Source organism: Oratosquilla oratoria, chromosome 37 (genome assembly GCF_046742065.1).
Source record: "Oratosquilla oratoria isolate Oo_2021 chromosome 37, ASM4674206v1, whole genome shotgun sequence".
In the NCBI taxonomy this organism is placed as follows: Eukaryota; Metazoa; Arthropoda; class Malacostraca; order Stomatopoda; family Squillidae; genus Oratosquilla; species Oratosquilla oratoria.
The window spans coordinates 16,626,658-16,634,986 of NC_134813.1; positions in this window are offsets into that span (position 1 = coordinate 16,626,658).

Sequence of the window (8,329 nt, forward strand, 5' to 3'; positions counted from 1 at the left end):
TGTGTGTGTGTGTGTGTGTGTGTGTGTGTGTGTGTGTGTGTGTGTGTGTGTGTGTGTGTGTGTGTGTGTGTGTGTGCGTGTGTTTACTGTGTGCGAGGTCATAATACATATATGTACGATCAGGTTATTGCGTTGATGACATAGGAATAAAAGTGCGTGAGTAAGGGAAATTTTCACATCTTTTCTTGAACTTCACTCTCTCATCATCTTGTCACGGCTAAAGTAATCACTCACGTTGGAACAGCATCCTTTCATAGAAAGAAGAGGATACTACACATACTACCCTCTTCTTCTTCATCTTCTTCTTCTTCTTCTTCTTCTTCTTCTTCTTCTTCTTCTTCTTCTTCTTCTTCTTCTTCTTCTTCTTCTCATGATGATGATGATAATAATGACGATGATGATGATGATGATGATGATGATGATGATGATGATGATGATGATGATGATGATGATGATGATGATGATGATGATGATGATGATGATGATGATGATGATGATGATGATGATGATGATGATGATGATGATGATGATGATGATGATGATGATGATGATGATGATGATGATGATGATGATGATGATGATGATGATGATGATGATGATGATGATGATGATGATGATGATGATGATGATGATGATGATGATGATTGGTGATGATGATGATGATGATGATGATGATGATGATGATGATGATGATGATGATGATGATGATGATGATGATGATGATGATGATGATGATGATGGTGATGGTGATGGTGATGATGATGATGATGACAACGCCAACGATAGTGACGACGACAATGACGACGATGGTGACGACGACGATGATGACGACGATAACAATGATGAGACGACATTCTTAACCTACACTCTCTGGAAAGACGCAGAGTGCGGGGTGATCTAATAGGGATGTTCAAGTGAATCAAAGTCTTTAACAAGGGTGGTGCAAACAAGGTCATCATATTTAAACAACAGGGCAGGACTCGCAGTAATGGTTATAAACTGGACAAATCTAGATTTAAAAAGGAAATAGGCACGAATTGGTTTACTAATAGGGTAGTCGACGAATGGAATAAACTTAGTAACCATGTAGTAAGCGCTGAAACTCTCAGTTGTTTTAAAAAACGATTAGACAACTTTATGGATGGGGATGACAGGTGGTGATGGATACGAAGCTGCCTAGTGTAGGCCTTATGGTCTCTTGCAGTCTCCTTCATTCTTATGTTCTTCTGTTCTTATTCCCCTAGGTTGTCCAGCCGAGCAGTCCTGTCTCCCTGAAAAACGCCATAACAAAGGATTACAAAGGCGGAGCATGCCGACAGGAGACCTTTTGATCCATATCTAGGTCGGATGCAAAAAAAAAAAAAAAAAAAAAAAACTTTTATTAAATGTGTTGTATTGTTTGCGTGAGTAATTGTGTACGATACAGTCTTTGATAGTGTGCTGAATAGTATGGGGGTGAAATGTTACGTCCTAGACAGATATCCACGATGCGTTCATTCATCTATCATCTACCATCCGATCCTTTCCATGCCTCATTATGCACCATGACCTCTTGACCTTATCTCATGGTAACCCTTATGGCACGCCACCTCTTGCTTATATTTTGAGTAGTTTCTCTGCATCGAGTATTATTGTCAGAAGCACCACTCTTAAGGGTCTTCTCCAAGGATAACAAATGGTTCTTTCAGATGCAATTCACATTTAAGACTAGTTTCACTTCTCCTTATCCAGCTTGTTTTCTATTTCCGTTGAGGTACTGTGCAAACTCTTAACAATTTTGTTCTGGGTAATGACGAGTAAGTTTGGTCACCTAAAAGGAAGCTCTAATCATAAAATTAGTTTCACTAAGTTAATGTTGGCGAGGAGCTACAGGAACACAGGAGCATAGCTGCGATCGTGGTTGTTGGAGTTTACACCTGCAAACGTAAATAGATTTTTTTTTTTTGTAATAATTTTTTATATATTTATTTATTTATTCCTCAACTTATCTATTCATTCATTTATTGATTTATCTATTCATTTATTTGTTTACTTATATACTTATGTTTATTAATTTATCTATTCATATATTTATTTACTTATTAATTTATTTATTCACTATATTCATTTGTTTATTCATATATTCATTTATTCTTTTATTATTTGATCTATTTATTCATTTACTCAATCATTCATCTATTCATTTAGTTATCTTTTTACTTATTTGTTTGTTTATCTATTTATTTGTTTCTTTATTTATTAATTTGTTTATTAATTTATATATTATTTATTTATTCACTTATTTCCTGTTTTACCTGTTGGATTAGAATATGGATCTGGTTTGTGTAAAGCGCAACAGAAACAGGCACAGTTCAAGAACATACTAATATCATTGTTACATGGGCTTACGCTCTTTGAACACACACACACACACACACACACACACACACACACACACACACACACACACACACACACACACACACACACACACATATATATATATATATATATATATATATACACATACATATATATATATATATATATATATATATATATATATATATATATATGAATGTATATATATATATATATATATACATATATATATATATGTATTTCTATTCGAAGTGCTTGTATTCCATTTAAGTCTAATTGTTTAATTGACTGAATCCTACCACGTTCTCTCCACACGTTTTTCTTTTTCTTTTTTCCTTTTGCACCTTTTGTTCAAATCTCTTTATAAGATATTCTCCTTTTCTGCATATTTAGTCAGAGATTATCACTGGTACTCATTGGACACAAAAGTACTGTTGTTCTTTGCATGCCTGTCTACCTTTCTACTTGTTCAATGTGTCCCTCAGGAAAACAGAATAATTTGGTTAAAACCAGAGCAGAACTTGGTGATTGCAACTTCTTTGGGAGACTCGAACACTACGACTATTAATTGTTGTTTTATCTAGCTTAGTCTTATGCTCCTTTGTCTTATGAGAGAGAACAAATGATATTCTGTGGAAATATTTTTACAGTAAACGTAATGTGTGGAGGAGAGCCAGCTACGACATTAATAAAGAGGTCATCTCACTGGGTTTCCACGGACATCACTAGCACCGACAGCTGAGAGTTCGTCTGAGTAAAAACCGACTTCGGTTACAATATCTTATTTTTCAAATCTCCAAATATCAAATTATCATTCCGTCATATATAGCAAAGATAAATGATTAACTAAGAGATTGTGGACCTATACGAATGTTAGTCATACTGTTGGGATGTTCTTAGAAAAGACTGGATTTCTGTGAGCGAAGTCATATTCTAGTTGGTTAAATGGAGGTTGGAGGTAGATTGTTGGAGGAACAATAGCCCAGTGTGATAACCCGTCAAGAATGAGGTGGAAAGGAAAGGATGTCCAACATTCAATTAAGAGCGTCTGGTCTTTCGCCACAACAAAAGACTCAAACAACCTTTTGGGAATACACGGGTCAAAGTTATTCATATATTGCCTAAAGGATGAGTCAATTTCACAAAACCAAAATGTCGTATCACATTCGTAAAATGTTTAAATATAACCCACAGTCGATGAAACAGAGCAAAAGAAACAGACGATCTGTATATTTCGACCAGAACTGTGATCCTCTTCAGCAGATAAGTACAAAAGTCAGATGACAAGAATAAATACAATAAGAATAAGGTTTCTTATTGTATATATTCTTGTCATCTTACCTCTGTACTTATCTACTGAAGAGGACCACAGTTGTGGTCGAAATATACAGATCGTCTGTTTCTTTTGCTTTGTTTCTCCGACTATGGGTTACATTTAAACATAAGTCAATTTGTTTAGAAGTGCGCCAACAACAGAAGACACTCGATTTTGGCTTTAGCGATAAGGCTTTATTCATGTGCTTGAACAACGAGGGTAGGTGGGAGCCATTTTCAGCCAAAGAACAGAAGACCTGATTTCAGGTCGCTAACAAGCGATAATAAAACTTACACTCGACACAACCTGATACGTGCATCTTCTTTTTTTTGAATGAATCTACGAAAGTAGCCCAATTCTTTTCGATTAGTTTCTTTCCTATTACGACGCATCCGAATGATATATATTTATAATAATTTCATGTTGCATTGCACGTTGCAAAAGTTACTTACTTTTCCAAAACTTAATTCTTTTTACATTAATAATAATACGTTGTTTTCGTTTCCTCCGCTCAGACATTAATCACTACCCCGACTTTCACAGGCTTTACAGAGAAAAATATATTAACAATAATTAAGTATCATTGTTTGTCTGTTCGTTTGTCTGTCCGTGCTTATTTTCTTGACCATTTCCACATCCAAACAGTCAAATACCATTTTCACTGACCAATTTTCTCCGACTATTTTGTTGATATCTTTGTCTGGTAACATGTCTTTGCTGATTATCACTCCTAGGTCCCTTTTCGAGCTCACTTTTTTTACTTTCATCCCTTTCTTGTATCATTTCTATTAGTCTCAAGTAGAAGTGTGTGTGTGTGTGTGTGTGTGTGTGTGTGTGTGTGTGTGTGTGTGTGTGTGTGTGTGTGTGTGTGTGTGTGTGTGTGTGTGTGTGTGTGTGTGTGTGTGTGTGTGTGTGTGTGTGTGTGTGTGTGTGTGTGTGTGTGTGTGTGTGTGTGTGTATGTGTGTGTGTGTGTGTGTGTGTGTGTGTGTGTGTGTGTGTGTGTGTGTGTGTGTGTGTGTGTGTGTGTGTGTGTGTGTGTGTGTGTGTGTGTGTGTGTGTGTGTGTGCATGTGCATGGATACGCGGGTGTTGGTATAATTCTAAGAATATAATTCTTCGGCTCAAAACCAGAGACCATGGAGACACTTTCCCCAAAGCATATCAATATCATTATTTGACATGAACCTATGTCTACTTAGAGAAAACATTAGTTGTTACAAGGAAGCACCTATTTAGCATTTTCGGTATTCTCTCTCTCTCTCTCTCTCTCTCTCTCTCTCTCTCTCTCTCTCTCTCTCTCTCTCTCTCTCTCTCTCTCTCTCTCTCTCTCTCTTTCTCTCTATTTATCTATTTATCTATGTATGTATCTATATCCCTATCTGTCTATCTATCTATCTATTTATCCATCTACTCGTCTATATATCCATCTGTATATATATATATATATATATATATATATATATATATATATATATATATATATATATATATCTCCCAGTCTATCTACCTATATATCTACCTATTTATCTACCTACCTATCTCTCTATCAATCTATCTATTTATCGTATACATCACTAGTCTGTTCAAACTTGGATATGCTGTTTGCATATGGTTCTGAAATAACATTAAAGTCAACGGTAGATTATAAAGACTACGAGAAGGAAAGCATGCCATATCAACATAAGAACATAAGAATGAAGGAGACTGCAAGAGACCATAAGACCTACACGAGGCAGTTCCATGCCACTTACCACCTGTTATTTCTATCCATAAAGTTTGTTTCAGCGCTCACGACATGGTTACCAAGTCTATTGCATTCGTTAACCACAATGTTGGTGAACCTGGTCTTGCCTACGAAAACAGCTTAAATAGTCCTCACCTCCTCAAAATGTCACTCAAATATTAGGAAGTTTCGGGAGCTTCACAAAAGCTTCTAAGAATATAAGTGGAAGTTATAACATGCATACAAACAGACAGACAAACAGATAGGTAAGCATACACGCAGACATAAAACAGACAGGCAGGCAAACAGACAGACAGGCACGCAAACAGATAAGCAGGTAGGCAAAATACAGACAGATAGGCAAACAGGCAGACAGAGATAGTGATAGATAGAAAGAGAGATAGATACATAGAGAGAGAGAGAGAGAGAGAGAGAGAGAGAGAGAGAGAGAGAGAGGGGGGGTGAATGAAAAGAGGACAGACAGACAGACAGACAGAGAAGAGAGAGAGAGAGAGAGAGAGAGAGAGAGAGAGAGAGAGAGAGAGAGAGAGAGAGAGAGAGAGAGAGAGAGAGAGAGAGAGAGAGAGAGGGAATGAAAAGAGGACAGACAGACAGACAGACAGACAGAGAAGAGAGAGAGAGAGAGAGAGAGAGAGAGAGAGAGAGAGAGAGAGAGAGAGAGAGAGAGAGAGAGAGAGAGAGAGAGAGAGAGAGAGAGAGAGAGAGAGAGAGAGAGAGAGAGAGAGAGAGAAAGAGAACGCGATCTAGGTGGAAACATGCACCAAGAGTTTTGAATGACAAGAACATGTAGAAGAATTAAACGCTAGAAAGAAACGACAGCGAGGGAAAATGCGAGAAAAGAACGAAGGTGGAAAAAGGCTTTTAGAGAAATAATCCTCCTGAGGTCAGGTCAGGTGAAGTGAAAATCTTGCATCAAGGGGCACATCAAATCATCCCAAGTATTCGCTTTTACTCTATTTTTTTCGACTACCAATACATGTAGTAACAAGAAAATAAGGTAGTGTTTTGATAATGATACTAATTAAAGAAAAAAAACAGGAATAGAAATTATAAATATTTAGAATATTGCTGGTAAGATTGGATAGATAATGCACAGAACCGAGTTAATAAGATTGATAAGTAAGTTAAATTAGATAGATACTGAGAGCGCCTCTGAACACAGTTCACGACAGAAAAACAGAAGAATAAAGAAAAATATTAATTGAAAAAGTATAGTCCGCGCAAGTATTTACAGAAAAGAAAAGGAAAATGAAAAGCAGGATGTGAAAGTCAGAATGAGAAAGGAGTAAAAAAGAATAGCTCAAAGAACTCTCCTTCTTATGTATATATATATGTATATATATATATATATATATATATATATATATATATATATATATATATATATATATATATATACATATACACATATACATATGTACAACACTGAATGGGTCCCAGTGATTAGAGATACATTTTTATTAACCACAATGCACTTTTATTCTAATCCTTATAGGCACATGCAGAAATTGTAACGTGGTGCGGCCGAGGACTCGAACCTATGCGGAGAGAACGTTACCAGTGCCGAGTGACTTAGACCAATACACCATCAAGTCTCTCTTGATGGTGTATTGGTCTAAGTCACTCGTCACTAGTAACGTTCTCGCCGCATAGGTTCGAGTCTTCGGCCGTACCACGTTACAATTTCTGCATGCGCCTATATGGCTTAGAATTAAAGTGCATTGTGATTGATAATATATACATACATACATACATACACATATATATATATATATATATATGTATATATATGTATACGTATATACATACATGTATACACATATATATATGCTAATAAGAACACGGGTACGTGTGTTCACTTATGCAAAGTAGACCACTTGTAAAAATAAACTAACGAAGCAGAGCGCTTTCGTATATTACATCTTCAGTACAAAACACTGAAAATGTAATATACGAAAGCGCTCTGCTTCGTTAGTTTCTTTTTCCAAGTGTTCTACTTTGCACATATATATATGTTTATACATATATATATATATATATATATATATATATATATATATACATATATATATATATATATATATATATATATACATATACATATATATATATATATATATATATATACATATACATATATATATGTGTGTGTGTGTGTGTGTGTGTGTGTGTGTGTGTGTGTGTGTGTGTGTGTGTGTGTGTGTGTGTGTGTGTGTGTGTGTGTGTTTGTGTGTTTTTGTGTACGAGTAGATGAGCTTAAGTAAGAGGAGTGATTATGAAAATGCGATTCGAAAAGGGCAAATCAACGGAAGAAGACACAAATTCATTTGAGAAAACTGAAAACTGAAAATGGAAGTAAGAAATAAACAATAATAATAAATAATAATAAAATAAAAATGAAAATATAAAATGATAATAAGATAAGAAATAGCTACAAAAGCAAAGAAGACAAGGGAATATATATGTGAATATAGAGAATGGGGGATAAACAAGGGAACGAGAAGAACAGAAGTGAAGATATATGTGAAGAAAAGGAAAAGGCAAGTATTAGTGAAAAAATAAATTAGAAAAAATAAAGAAAAAAGACGTTACGAAATTAAAGTGACAAAAAAACAAGAAAGTCAAAGAAAGAGAAATATTAGGAGAAATGTCTAAGAACAAATGAGTAATGTGAATGAAGAAAGAGGACACGTGGGTAGATAATGAAAGCCAAGGATGAAAAATGTGAGTTAATGATACTGAAAAAATTTTTTAATGCATACATTAAAGTTAGAGCAAAGATACTCTGTAGACTGAATCTCTTACAGACAGTAATGCAAATCATACATTTTTGTTCGAGTCAAGAATAGATGATTTTAATCAGCGTTTTTTTTTTTTTAATATTCTATTTTATTTATATTTGTTTTTAT